Here is a 15,189-nt window from a genome sequence, read left to right on the forward strand (position 1 = left end):
AAGAGCCAGGCCGCTTGCCAGCTGCTCAGCCTTCCTGCACAGAAGCAGAAGCCATGGAGACCGCGATGTTCCTACTAACAAGCCCCTCCGCCCCTCTCCTGCCACAGCCGTGAGATCACCCACGCAAGTGGCTTTTAAGGCATCGCATTTCGCCTGGAGGGGGGAATCTGAGGAGAAAAGAAGTTCACACCCAGGAAACAGGGGCACATATGCTCCTCTGCGTCTACCGCTCCCTGACAGCGGAGCCTCCGACAGGACTGGACGAGGAGTTTGGCTCCTGTCCCAGTCAAGCCTTAGTGCCTGTTTACATAATCAGTTATCCTGGGACAAAAACCTCTGGTCTCCTGTCAGCCTGCATAAAAACAGTCCTAAGATATGGGGCTCCGTTCATGCTGTCTGTCTTATATTATTTTTCGGATAGCACCGGTTGGATCGTGTCAGTTTCTTAATTTGAACGTGTTAGTTTTTAGGGAATGTGGCTGCTTGCAGACGATCCGCTTAAATTGTGGCAATATATGGTTACTGACCCGCACTTGACATTTGTTTGGGGGGGTGGATGTAAAATCTAACCAGGTCTAAGAGGAGCCTGGTGCCATCAGCGGTGCTGCTCTGCTAGGAGAGTGCAAGAACCTCTTCCCAAACCTTCTCTCTCCAACAGCATATTCATCCTGATTTCATGCCCCAAAGTTTGCATGGAGATTGGAAGTCGGCTGTACACACACCACTAAGCGTCTGAAGCACATTCAAGGAGCATCTCCCCCTCAAAGAATTCTGGGGCCTGTAGTTTGCTGGCAAATGTAACACTCTGAGGGGTAAACTACAGTGCCCAGAATTCTTGGGGGGGGGGGGGAAATATGCTCTGAATTTGCTTTAAAGGCACAGACAATGCTCTCCTTTCTTCTCATGCAGAGGATTGTTCATAGCGGGGTAGGAGAGCTGAGGGGGGGAAAATCACCTCTGGCAATCAGTGTGCCCCTTTGGTTCCAGATAGTACATGGGTAGATGAAAATAATAATAATAATAATAATAATAATAATAATAATAATAATAATAATAATAATAATATATTATTTATACCCCGCCCACTCTGGGCAGCTCCTAACCGAATGTTTAAAACACAATACAGCATTAAACATTAAGAACTTCCCTAAACAGGGCTGCCTTCACATGTCTTCTAAAAGTCAGATAGTTGTTTATTTCCTTGAAATCTGCTGGGAGGGTGTTCCACAGGGCAGGCGCCACCACCTAGAAGGCCCTCTGCCTGGTTCCCTGTAACTTCGCTTCTCGCAGTGAGGGAACCACCAGAAGGTCCTCAGCGCTGGACCTCAGTGTCTGGGCTGAACGATGGGGCTGGAGACGCTCCTTCAGGTATACAGGACTGAGGCCGGGACACAAATTTTCATGGCCCTCTGGCGGCTATGGTGGCTCATTTACCAGAAATAATGCATTCAGCATTAACCCGAGGTACCACTGTGTTCCTTAGGAAATAGTGTGTTCTGAGGTGCTTTCCCCTCTCACTCCCCAAACAAGGTTCCACTGGAACGGAAGGAAAAGAATCGCCTAGCTGCATTTTGAGGCGGCAATGCTTTCACTGTCCAAAAGCGATCGCAGTAATTCCTTGGAATTCTCCACTCTGCCCTCTCTGAGCCCACGAGTGATCCCAAGCCTATCCCCGTGTCTGGGGGGAAGACCAGCTCATCACCCAACTGCCTTCCCTGAGGCTGTGTGCCTGTGTACCGTCTGGCTGTCTCGGGTGAATGTCACGCAGCTCATTATAAGAGTCATCCTGCTGGTCAGAAGCAAAATGTCACCTGGAGACAGAGGATTCTTTTTGCCATTTTAAACGAATAAGGGGTTCTTTTCTGGAAAGGAACCCCCGCAGGGTTCGCTTCTGCAGCTGGGTCGTCATCTCTAAAGGAACAAAGGATATGCAAAGTTGGGCTCCGAGAGACTATTGCAGTGGTATCTGGTGGGTTGCAGCAAAAGAGGTTACAATCGAGCCGTCTCCAGCCATGGTTGGCTGCAATCCTAAATGCACTTATCCTACAGTGGTACCTCGGGTTAAGAACTTAATTCGTTCTGAAGGTCCATTCTTAACCAGGTTAACTGTTCTTAACCTGAGGTAATATATCTGGGTTAGCATAGTCTGTAACCTGAAGCGTCTGTAACCCGAGGTACCACTGTACTTGAAAAAGATGTGGGATGTAATCCATTGGAGCAGTCAAATGCAACATTCCTTATTTCCCTAGAGTGGGCACAGGCAAGGGGACATCCAGTAAGTGTAACTTCCTGTTCCACTGGTCTGGAGCTTCCTCCTGCTGCATGTGACCTGGGAGATGGGCATGGCCCTAACTGACTCCATAAAAGAGATGAGTCATGCAGCTTTTTTCTCAGTTGAGTTTTTGTCTAGCTTTTGTCTTGTTTTCTCTTTTGGTGCCATGCTGCTCTCCCACAGCCATTTTGTTATCTCAATGTAATTTTGCTCTCTGCTGGCTCTCCACCAGCAGCACAAGAGTTCAGTCTCCCTATGAGATGAACTCACAGTTGTAACCACCAAGCAAAGCCTGCCTTTCAGGGATCATATCGTGAACTGAAATGCGAGTAAACTTTTTGTTACTTTCCTCAGAAAGACTCTTGTGTCTTTATTCTTTTAAGAGGGATTAAAGGGGACACCAGGAAATAGTCTTAGGAGATTCCAATGAATCTGCAAACTAGCTTCCAGCTATATTGAGGGAAATCTGCTCTTCTACATCACTCACTAGCGTGAGTGAAGGAAGGATAATACCAATTCAATATATCCTTTCCTACAATCCTTAATATTCCGACAAAAGCATAGGGTGAGGCCCCGTGGGTCAGCTGTGCATGTGCCCAGAAATCCCTTTCACAGGTAAGAATGGTCTTTTCTCCATGACAGCAGGGGAGCCGTCACACTGCAAGTGAGATGTCACTATTACATCCCTCTCTGTTTCTTGGCTTCTCAAGGTCAGCCACCTCGCTCTCAAGAGAATGAAATTGTTCCCACCCTCACCTTCCTCCTAGCAGACAGATAGCCGCACATGTGATATTCTATACAACACAATGGACAGCCCCTACATTGCATTAGTTTACCTCTGAGCTTGGTATTTATTTGGTCACTAAGGGGAGAGGGGCAGAGCAGTTTGCTCTCAAGAGAATGAAATTGTTCCCACCCTGATTGCCCTGCTGCTGAACTTTCTTAGCTGCAGAACTCACTTGTTAACCATGACACTTTGTCGCTGGGGTTGAGCCACGACTTCATCGGAGACTCCCCTCTTGCCGGTGGAGCGGCTTCCCTTGCTAGGTTGTGCCAAATTTGGCTAGCTTCCTCCAGCTCCTAATGCAACTAGAAGGTCCTCGTTTGAAAACACACAAGGAAGTGTGGGTCAACTTCTGGGCTAAACCAAATTCCAGTGAGTAGGAATTTGAAAGAGGGGTTAGTTTTGGCTCAGTTTAACCCCCTGGGAGTGGGGAGTAGACAATGGGTGGTGATTATTTGAGGATTAACACTCTGTGCAAGATTTTTCTTGAAACCAAAACTAGCATTTAACTGGGTGGTGGTGGTGTTTTTTTTTTACTGAACTGAACTGAAAGCTGAAACTTGGACTCAGACTGAGGTTTAGTATTTGACTTTACCTTGCATGCTGCACTTAATAACATTTGACTGGACCTGCCATTGTGCATGAGGCTTTTTAAAAGCGCAAGTTGCACTGTAGTTGGAACATGTAAGCACAGGTTCCCCGTTCCTGAGCTGCAGTAAGATGGCCTTCTCCTTCACATGGCGGTCCCGGTAGGTTGTAAAATTGCCCGTTACTATGAACCAGAGCGAGTTACATAAAGTATTTGCTGCATTGCCTGCGACCATCTTGACATGAAGCCAATGGGATGATTAGGTGACGTTTGCTTGGCCTGGGAAGGATTTCACTTGAGAACATCTGCTGCCCGCTCCGGTGGCCCGAGGTATTTTATGTAAGCTCCTGGCAGGAGTTTTACGCGGTGGAGTTGGTTTGTGCGTGGATGTGAGAAACATGACCTCGGCCAACTTTCAACCATCCTGCCTTCAGTTCGGAGGGACAACCTTCCCTTCTGTCACAGTCTGGGCCTTGAGCTTGGAGTCTGAGGAGGAACATGAGCTGGTCAAGTCTGCTGTTGGCCACTAAGCCAGAGTCTTCAGAAGCAGAGTTGGCCAACTTTTGCTTGAGCCTGAAGAGGCAAATGCCTCCTGCGCCAGCACACCTGCTCTTTGGTCCAGGGTGTGTTGCGTGGTGAGTTCCCGCCCCGCCCCCCCAGGTAGAAATAATGACACATGACACAATTATTAAGGTTAATGGGCTAAAACAGGCCACAACTTTATTGGTTACCGGTGATGAGCGGTATTGGCTTAGGCATTGGACCTAACCGACTATATCTGACTCCAGCCTGTCTGCTGGAAGTCCGGGAAGGGTTAACCACCAGTAGGGGGAGTCCTGCTGATGTACATCAACTAGGAACTCTCCCGGGGTCACCCATCTGTGGAATGCTCTCCCCAGGGAAGTTCACCTGGTGCCTTCATTACACACCTTTAGGCGCCAGTTAAAAACATTCATTTTTAACCAGGCCTTTGACATCCTATGTCGTTTTGAAATATGGCTCTTTTCGGTGTATGTGTGTGTGTGCGTGTGTGTTATTGGGTTGTTGTTTTTATTCTGATTATATATGTTGTGATCTTTTCTGTGAATCGCCCTGAGACCTCTGGGTATAGGGCGGTATATAAACTCAATAAATAATAATAATAATAATAATAATAATAATAATAATAATAATAATAATAATAATAATAATACCTTCCTGAGATCTTCAGGTGAAGAGTGGTATACTAATAATAATAATAATAATAATAATAATAATAATAATAATACAGTGGTGCCTCACAAGACGAAATTAATTCGTTCCGCGAGTTTTTTCGTCTAGCGAATTTTTTGTCTTGCGAAGCACAGTGTCGGAAACGTTTGGAAACGTTTGGAAAAGCTTCAAAAATCACCAAAAACCTCAAAAAAGGCTACCACACCGCGTTCTATGAGTTGCTCCTCGAAGCCAAGTTGCAACTGTATTAACGGTGTTAAGAAAAAGGAAACAAACTTGCAAAAAACGCAAGACATTTTCGTCTTGCGAAGCAAGCCCATAGGGAAATTCGTCTTGCGAAGCAGCTCAAAACCGCAAAACCCTTTCGTCTAGCGAGTTTTTCGTCTTGCGAGGCATTCGTCTTGCGGGGCACCACTGTAATAATAATAATATACAGCAACAATGAAAGCCACAGTAATGAACGCAGGTGGCTCAGGTTGAGATGGAGACTAAGTCTACCTAGACGGCAGCCCTATTCAATTCAGTGGCGCTTACTCCCCTGTAAGTGGGGTTAGGAATGCATGCGAAGCCACCCTTAGGTGTACCCTGTGTATCTCTGCCACCAACTGATGTGCCCTTTCTGCTACCATTGCCAGTGACACAGCCCTCTCCTTCGCCATGAATTTGCCTGGTCCCTTATTGTACACCGAACGAGTGTCTCTCGTCATTATGTAAGAGAAAAAAGACTGAGGGAATCTATCGATCGTCGTTTGGCCGGATAAATGCCCTGGCTTGTGACATTACATTAATGCTAAAGTGCTCTTGGGTGGTGAGTGGGGTGGGAAGGCAGTGATAGGGTACATGATGGAGAGGACAGAATGATGGGGGAGGGGAGGGAAAACAAGTCATTAAAAGGTTTTGGTAATAAAGATACATTTCCCTCCATACACCGACTTATTTGCTGTCTCAAATCTCCCTCCCATCCTTTCCGGCTAGGTTTTGGGACACAGCCAGATCTCTACCCCCCAATCATTCCCTCTGCTGTTAAGCCATGTTATGAGGGGGAATTTCAACTTAGTTTGCATTTAAAGTGTTATTTTCCTAGAAAAAGAGGTGCCGGAACTCATCGTGAATACCTCCCTCCTTCTCTTAGTATGGCAATGGCGCCCACCTGAGAGGTGAGCTCTGGGGAGTTACGGCTGGGGGGAGGGGAAAGCCCCAGATCTACCTAATTCTCACTTTGGGAAACGATAAAAGAGCCGTTCTTTGAAATTTGCACTTCTCTGAATTTTGCAATGCAGTTTTCAAGCCAAGAAACATTTACAAAAATCCATATAGCAGGAGTGACTTGTCCCTTAAAAAAAACATGTATTGGTGCAAATGACATTATATTAGGGGAAATTGCTTTGCGGAAATGCGTTTTTTTTGGGAAATGACCTACGAACTCGTGTGTACTAGGAGGAATTTATACTAAAAGGCTGATGAATTTTCATGAGGACTTGAAAAAATGTGGAAACGTGGAGAGCTACTGAACTCAAGTTTAGGAAAAATGAGAAAGGGAGGGAAGCAGAGACTGACAGAGTTTCCCATTCCTTGCCACATAACACCAATGGTTGCTTTTTTTAAAAAAGGAGGGTGTGGAACAGCCAGCCGTAACTTCTATTTTATATCCGGGGAAAGGCTAAAAATTAAACAAGGATCAATCGAGATATTGTGGAGGGGGTGGGTGGGAATCTTGTCTATATCTTTTTTAAGTGCCTTCAAGAAAGACTACAGATTTTCCTCAAAGGATAAAACTGGTCAGTGTACGGTATATTTTTCATTTACACTATACAGTCTACCCCAATGAGGATTTTGAAAAACTTAAGTTGAAACTTCAAAAGCATTCCTAAAATGGGTAAACAGCATAAGAGAGCACACCCAGATGATATATAAAGGGCTTCTTTTCTATACTCCCTCAAGGGAGTTGGACTTTCTTAGCTCTCTTGTAGAATGACCAAGGGCAGAGGGCAGCTCTCTATTTGCAGGGCTCTTTGGTCCAACTCTGGCTTAAAGTTCACTCCAGATTGGAGAGCTTGTGTGTGTGTGTGTGTGTTATATAATTACAGTCATACCTCATGTCGCGTCCGCTTCAGGTTGCGTTTTTTCGGGTTGCGGATTGCCGAAATCCAGAAGTACCGGAACGGGTTACTTCTGTGTTTCAGCAGTCATGCATGTGCAGAAGCGCTAAATCATGCTTTGCGCATGCACAGAAGCACCGAATCGCAACCCGCCTGTGCGCAGATGCGGGTTGTGAACGCTGCGGGTTGCAAACGTGCATCCCGCACGGATCACGTTTGCAACCCGGGCATCCACTGTACAGTGAATCCTTGGTAGATTTATACTGGACTGCCTTGTGCACAAACGACCACTTTATGCTTCCCCTTGCTGCCTGGAGAGACGCTCTTTCAGTAAGTGGAACAAAAGCTGGACCCTGAGAATATTTGTGGCATAAACATTTTGGGATTTCAGCAGGAAGATATGGAACTGGCGCTGAACGGAAATGAAGCAGTATGCCTGCCACGAAGCTTTTGCAGGCGCAAAGCGTATTTGCCATGAGATGGTGTTTAACTGCTCCAGTGCCATCACGGACACAAATCGTCGTGTATCTGCAATAAAAGGGATGCCTGAGAAGGAAGGAGAGCACTGGGGAAAGGGAAGTTGCCTATGAGCAGTTAGGACATGAAAAGTTAGTCTGAGCAGGAGCAAGGGCTCACCTTCTTCCCCACTAAGACAGGATGGCTTTTATTTCAATGGAAGTAGAGCAATTCCTTCTACATTTGTATCTACACGTAAATAAGTCAGCATGTACAGAATGTATGTAGATCCATGTCATCTCTTTTATCAGGAGCGGGTGTCAGGACCTGGTCAGTAATAACTCACACGGTGCCAGTGAATTTATTCAAAGAAAATGAGAACTCAGGAAGCCAGGCCTAGTGAGCGCAGCAACTCTTCCTGGCATCTCTTGAACAAGTCCCAATGTGCTCCCATGGCTGGTTTTTGCAGTTGCATACACTCAGTTCCAGCCACGATCCGTATGCATCCTGTCAGTTCTTGGGAAATATCGCCTCCATCTGATTTGCAAAGTTAAGCCGTGGTTAAGCTGAGGTGTGTACATCTGAGACGGCCTTTGCACATGCGCAGAGGACAACTTCACTGAACAGGAGTTTGGTGTGGGAAAACTAATCAGGTAATGCATATCGCGTGAAGGCATCCTCGCCGCCTCCCCGGTGCGTACAGCGACGTAAGAAAAAAGCCACTTGAATCACAGCATGGGAAAACGATCTCATTGTGTTTGAAGCTGCTTAAGGAGTACATAGCTTCTCTCTCGCCATGTGGGGCAGGAATAATTGGACATTTCGAAACATCCCCCCCCACACACACAAAAGGACCGTGGCCAATAGCGGTTTCTTGCTGAGAGAATGCAGCGATGAAGGTGGGGAGGGGAAAACAAAGGCGATGGTGGCTGTGGGTGAAATAATCTGGGGGTGGGGGGAGGGAACAGGCTCTGGAAAAGCTCCAGCCCAAGTAGCCAAAGAGGAAATGCAGAAGCCGAACTTGTGGCTAATAAGAGAGAGAGATTCAGTAGCTGCTGTTCTTGAGCGAAGCAGTAGGAGGGAGTGGAGCAGTGTGGGAAGGAAAGCTCCTCTCTCTTTCTCTTCTGCTGGTTGCCTGTGTTACATGCTCTTGCTGAGAGAGAGAGAGAGAGAGAGAGAGAGAGAGAGAGAGAGAGAGAGGGAGCCTTCGCTGGGAAGCCAACTGCACTGAACTGCAGCAGCATCACCCCCCCTCCAGATCAAATAGCCCAAGCCACCAATAGCACACAGCAAAAGAGGAGAAAGTGACCACAACTCCACTGTGAGAGTCAGGACAGCACCTTCCTACCACGCCAAGCGCAAGCCAGCCAAGATTTGAGCCGGGATTAAACTGAACAACTCAAAGAAGACTTATTATTCTTGTTGTTATTTTTTTCGGGCGGAAGGGAAGATGGATCCTCTGTCCCTTCTCCAACTCCACTTGAGTCTGTCGCCAGCTCCCATGGGATAGAAGGGTTTGACATTAAATTCACTTGTATTGGATGTTCCTGGGCATTAGGTTTTTTTTGTTTTCTTTTAGAAAAAGAGGAACTATATATATATATTTTCCTCCAGAGGAGTAGGGGGGAAAGTTGGATATTCTTCTTTTTCCCCCTCCCCCTGCTTGTTTCCAAAGATTTCTGCCCTTGTGGTTAAAATGGAGCGGTGGATTCCCGACCCGAGGGCCAGCGCAGCTCAAGTCTTGTGGGAAAAGAAGGAAGATCTAAGGAGGATCCCTACTTTCTCGGGACTTACAGGAAGGTTTTGGGATTTGGTGGGATCCATGCAGTGAGAGGTAAGTGATGAACGGGACGATGAGGCAGTTGCAAATCGATGCATACCAATGTATAATATATGTACACAGCTGCAGGGGACCGTATCGGTCTAGCAAGTTTTTCAGAAGGAACTGAAAAGAGCCATCTCATAGTGAATTACTCAGTCATGCCACAATCTGTAGCTATGAAATGAAGGCAGAGAATCGAGGAAGGGAATGGAAGGAGCAGTTTCCGGGAACCGGAGGAATCCTCAAAGGTGAAATAGCACTGGCGTGGGCATGCTTTGAGTCAGAGAATCAGGAGAGATAGAAGAGACCTTTGGAGATAATCTAGCACAGTTGAGCCTTTCAGTTTTTAACTAAACACACACGCACACACACACACGAGACTACAGATGTGTTTTAAATGAAGCAAGAGGGCAGATTCAGCCTCGCTTGCAAGAGAAAGCAGAACTAATCTCTGTTGAATGATCCTCAGCGTGTATACTCTTTGCTTAAGTAGCAAAAGTCAATGGCTTGCTGGAACTGGCCGAGACCTAACCAGTTCGCTGTTCTTTGCCAGGATCCCAGTAACCTGTAGATATTTGGCGTGTGATCCAGCAGAGGCCACCAGCCAGTGGTCCGTTGATGAACTGCGGTTGACCTTTTTGCCCCCTGTGCTGAGGCCAGATCCATTGCCACATGAAACAGACACTTATCTAGGGGGGTAAAGCCCACTTTAGGCACAGGGAGGCTTCTGAGTAAACCTGCAAAGAACTGAGCTACTAAACTAATAGTAATAAGAAGAGCAATTATTATTTTTATTTGTAGGATTTATTGAATGCCCTTCCCCACCATGTTCCAGGGTGCATTCTGATAATATCATCATGCAATTATAAAAACAAGTAAACAGTGCTAAGGGCAGTGTTACATACATGGAACACCCCCCCCCCAAATCTTGGGATCTGTAGTTTACCCCTAAAAGGTACAATTACCAGCACCCTTGTTCCTAGGCTTCTTGGGTGGGAGGGAATTTGCTTTCAATGGATGTTGCAAACATAGCCAAAAATGAGCCAATCCAATCCAAGCAAAACAGGACAGTATCGATTCAATGAAAGAAGTGTTTCCCACAAAACAAAATACCTTACCTGTCCAATGTAAGGGTAAAGGTGATGATAAAGACAGACCTCTAGGCAACTGCTTTAAGAGGGTGTGATGCTCTAAATTTACAGACAGGTGAATATTTTGGAGGGCACTCCAAACAGTGCAGAGTTCAATATTCCGAAAGAGGGAAGATCTGGAGTAAGGCAGGATCTAGATTAAAAGAGTCTAGGAAAATAAGGGGGAAAGTAGAAAATGAAAAAGAAAAAAGCACCAGAGGTTTTCACATAGCCATGCTCCTCTGGCCCTCTGGCCTGAGAGATCATTTACATTGGTGATATATGCCCTGCACTAAAATAATTGGGGGACTGAAATAGTCTTTTAAAACACTTGCTGTTTTTAACCGTCTAAAGTTTACACCATGTTAAACATTGCAACCCTATAGACATTTATCTTTGAGTAAGTCCCAGCAAGCTGAATGAGTAGGCGTGTACAAGATTGCACTGTAAATCCTTTATAGTCTCTGCACTGCTTTAAAAACAAAACAAAACCAGGGTTGTTGTTTTTTTGTTCCAAGCTCCTTTGCGATGTCTGTGATCGTGACCTCTGCGTTTCTGGATCTGCTTTGAAACTTTCCCAAAGCTCGTGCGCTTGTGTGTGTGTGTTTTGCGCACACAAGATCGTAAAAGTGACAGTGCTAAATAGACACACTTATTAGGGAGTAAGCCCCATAGAACATAGTGTACATAATAATATGCACACAGGATTGTGCTGTTAGCCTCTGTTCACCATCCTGAATGTTCACCTCTCTGAACTCACTTGAACCACTTTTACAGATTTGGAGAATGATCAATAAAAAAAGTGTTTAAAGGGCAAAAATTCTGATTGTACTGGCTGGCACCAACCCCCATTAGAACTGTAATAATAATAATAATAATAATAATAATAATAATAATAATAATAATAATAATAATTTATTTCTACCCCACGCCTCTGACTGGGTTGCACCTCACTTCTGAGGAATGAACATTTAGTACACTGGGACTTCCATTTGCTAAAACATGCATAAGATTGTGCTAAATGTGAGGGTTTTCTTTTTAAAAAATCATTTTTATTGAGTTTCAGAACAACTCAATAATATACTGAATAAAACCATACTGTATTCGGGAGGGGGGAATCAGTCCTCCTCCTAAATGGGAGGTTTGTTTTTTAAAAAACCACCCTGTTTTTATAAGCATCCCTTGAAAGTAATTTGATTTTTCATTATTATCCTGAATGCATTTTAAGTCTGCAAATACATACATGCATTTATCAATGGTGTTGAAGAGGCAACACATCTACGTTAAATGATTATGGGTTTTATTCGATGCTATCCCTACCCAGAGGAGCCCTATTGAAATTAATGGGCGTGACTCCTTCAGGTCCATTAATTTCAATGATTCTGCTCAACATAGAACTTAGCTGGTTACAGCCCAGTGAGAACATGTTAGAATTCAGCTAGGGTTTTTTTTTGGGGGGGGGGCAGTACTCTTTGAGAAGAGAAGGAGGCTATCAGGCTAGATTTCCTTTCACCAAATTGCCTGTTTTAAGACTCCATTTCTAGAGATGTTTCTTCCCCCCCTACCCCGTTTCTTCTGGAGTAATGAATTGCCTTGTCTTATGTCTTTAAAAGCAAGGAAAGAGTCTTAGAAATGTAGAGTTGAAAGGGACCACAAGGGTCATCTAGTCCAACCCACCAGCATATGACGCGAACCCACGAACCTGAGATTAAATGTCTCGTGGTCTACTAACTGGGCCAGATTTAATTCAGCAGCCACCAGTGGCTGACCCCGCTGAACTAGAAAGGGTTACTAATTGTACTAATTGTAATGGCATTTGTAATGTGAAATGGATTGTGATAATTAGGGATATACAGTAGTTGGATAAAGGATAAGATGCAGAAAACTTAAACTTTAAATATAAGAACCTATGGGAAGGAGGGAAAATTCAGAGAACCTTGTAATTTAATGTTTGAATTGGTTAGAGTTAAAGTGTATAAAAATGTGAAAAGCTAATAAAAAATAAAAATAAAAAATAAAATTCCCTATAACTCAAAAAAGAAAAAAAGAAAGTGTTACTAATGCCAATGACACAACTAGGAAGTTTCCTACATAATATACACGAATCATTCATCCAGAATAAGAGAAATAACTTTTGCAACTGGTACTCTAAACCCAGATAGATAGATGATAGATAGATGATAGATAGATGATAGATAGATAGATAGATAGATAGATAGATAGATAGATAGATAGATAGATAGATGATAGATAGATAGATAGATAGATAGATGGATAGGCTGGTTCTATACAGAGCAGATCCTAAGTTAGCTATGCCTATGAATTTCAATGGATCCTAAGTTAGCTATGCCTATGAATTTCAATGGATACGACTAGCGTGCAATACAACCCAAAATCTTCCTCTGTGTGTCTTGCAACCCACACTCCATCGGTTGCCTCCTTGCTTATCCCCCTTCCTGTCAGTCTCAGATAGCAGTGAGCTGACAATGTATTCCTGTCCCCACTGGGCAAGCTGAAAACTATAGTGCTAATCAGGAAAAGCAAAATCACACATCTAAAAAGACATTGTGCTACAGGAATAGCAACATCTCTCTACAAGAGCTGGCAATGATAATTTCCCCTCCGAGTATTATATTTGGAAAGTGCCTTCAATTACCACCTCAATGTCTCGCTGGCTGGCTTGGTGTGGCGGACTAGAATAGCAGGCATCTTTGAGGAGCAAGAATCCTAGAGGGAAATGTACTGGCAGAGTAGCACCTAAGCGTGTCAATTTCAGACCTGTTAACGCAGCGAGAGTGTGATCACAGCAAAGCTGCGAGGCTGTGTGTGTTTTAGAAACCTTTGTTCCGATGGCAGCCGCCTGCTTGGTAAGAACAGCGCAAGCGAAGAATCTATTTTTGCCACCTGTTCTTAGAAAGATATGTGGCGGCTTATTTACCAGCACAAACCACAGAGCCTAGGATCAGAAGGTCGGCTGCTCGAATCCCCGCGACGGGGTGAGCTCCCGTTGCTCGGTCCCTGCTCCTGCCAAACTAGCAGTTAGAAAGCAGGTCAAAGTGCAAGTAGATGAATAGGTACCGCTCCGGCGGGAAGATAAACGGTGTTTTTGTGCGCTGCTCTGGTTCGCCAGAAGCGGCTTAGTCATGGTGGCCACATGACCCGGAAGCTGTATGCCGGCTCCCTCGGCCAATAAAGCAAGATGAGCGCTGCAACCCCAGAGTCGGTCACGACTGGACCAAATGGTCAGGAGTCCCTTTACCTTTACCTTATTGAGACCTGACAATTTTTGGGGAAATGGTCCATACTGAGAGGTTGGGGGTTGGAGTTCTTACAACCAAAGTCTGAGTGCACGGGGGGTTGGGCAGCTAATGGCCTCCTCAGACTGGAAATCTGGGCACAGAAACATCACTCATACCTTCATAGATCCAAAGGCCACATCTTTGAATTGTCCATGGAAAACGGTATTGTCAAATCCTATAAAAATAGCTCCCCCATCCCCACTGGTACTTCAGCAAATCTGCAGCCTGGACTCTAAACTAATATTTGCCTCTCCCAGGAAGTTGGAACCCCTCTATCTAATTACAGTGGTGCCCCGCAAGACAAATGCCTCGCAAGACGGAAAACCCGCTAGACGAAAGGGTTTTCCGTTTTTGAGCTGCTTCGCAAGGCGATTTTCCCTATGGGCTTGCTTTGCAAGACGAAAACGTCTTGCGAGTGTTCCGATTTCCCCCCCACTTCCCCCCCTTTTTCTAAGCTGCTATGCCGCTAATAGCCTTTTAGCCGCTAATCCGCTAAGCCTTTAATAGCCGCTAAGCCTTTAATAGCCGCTAAGCCTTTAATAGCCGCTAAACCGCTAATAGCGCTAAGCCGCTAATAGGGTTGCTTCGCAAGACGAAAAAACCGCTAGACGAAGAGACTCGCGGAACGGATTAATTTCGTCTTGCGAGGCACCACTGTATTAATAATTGTGCTTGCATGTCTTGCCCATCCACTGAGAAACTCAGGGCATCGCTACAGGTAAAGTTATCCTCACGTTCACCCTGTGAAGTGGGCTAGACTGAGAGACCATTGCTGGCCCCAAGTTGCCTAGCAAGAGCTTCATGGCCAAGTGGGCATTTGTATCCTGGGCTCCCAGGTGCCAGCCTGAACTGTTACTATACCACACCTGAGCGATGGAGGGAAGAGGCTGCCCAAGGCATTGGTCCAAGATCACCCAATGTGCTTCAGAGCTGAGTGGGGATTTGAACCCAAGGCTCACCAATCCAGTTGCAAAACAAGCCACGCTACCTTTCTAAGCCCATGGCCACTTTACTGTGAACTCTGAAAGATGTTCTCCCTTAGACAAGGCACTGCTGTCCTCTGGAGGAGCGAGCAGAAGAAGTTAGCACATCAAACCATTGGTCTTTCCGGCTCAGTATTGTCTACACCAGGGATGGGGAAGCTGTGGCCCTCCAGATGCTATTGGACTACAGCTCCCATCATCCTTGACCACTGGCCATGCTGACTGTGGCTGGCTGGTGGGAGTCCACAATATATGGAAGCTACTGTGTTGTCTATCCTTGGTCTAGACCAGTGCTCTTCAGCCTTGGGTCTTCATGTGTTCTTGGACTACAACTCCCATCACCCCCAGTCATCTCAGCCAATGGTGATGGATGCTGGGAGCTGTAGTCCAACAGCATCTTGGGTCCCTAGATCAAAGAACACTGCTGTAGACAGCACTGAGACAGATGGACAGCTTCTTCAAACAGGAAAGATGCCAGCAAAATGCCTTAGACCAGTCCTAAAGCCCATTGCCTTTTAAAACTGAACGTTTGCTTTTCTAGCA

The 15,189-nt window shown here is 45.4% G+C and overlaps 1 protein-coding gene across 3 annotated transcripts in view; it reads left to right on the forward strand.

The window, feature by feature from the left end:
* The first annotated feature begins 8,561 nt into the window (after positions 1-8,561).
* The window catches only part of LOC308572990 (ATP-sensitive inward rectifier potassium channel 12), a 77,770-nt gene continuing 71,142 nt past the window's right edge, over positions 8,562-15,189 (forward strand). For 2 of the 3 annotated variants that reach the window (XM_081169613.1, XM_081169615.1), the window contains exon 1: positions 8,571-9,246. The gene's annotated coding sequence lies outside the window, so the exon portion shown is untranslated. Of the gene's footprint in view, positions 9,247-15,189 lie in introns of all 3 variants that reach the window. The other variant, XR_014001905.1, reaches the window with a different exon arrangement.

The sequence above is a fragment of the Podarcis bocagei genome (genome assembly GCF_964188305.1).
Source record: "Podarcis bocagei genome assembly, chromosome: 14".
NCBI classification, from domain to species: domain Eukaryota; kingdom Metazoa; phylum Chordata; class Lepidosauria; order Squamata; family Lacertidae; genus Podarcis; species Podarcis bocagei.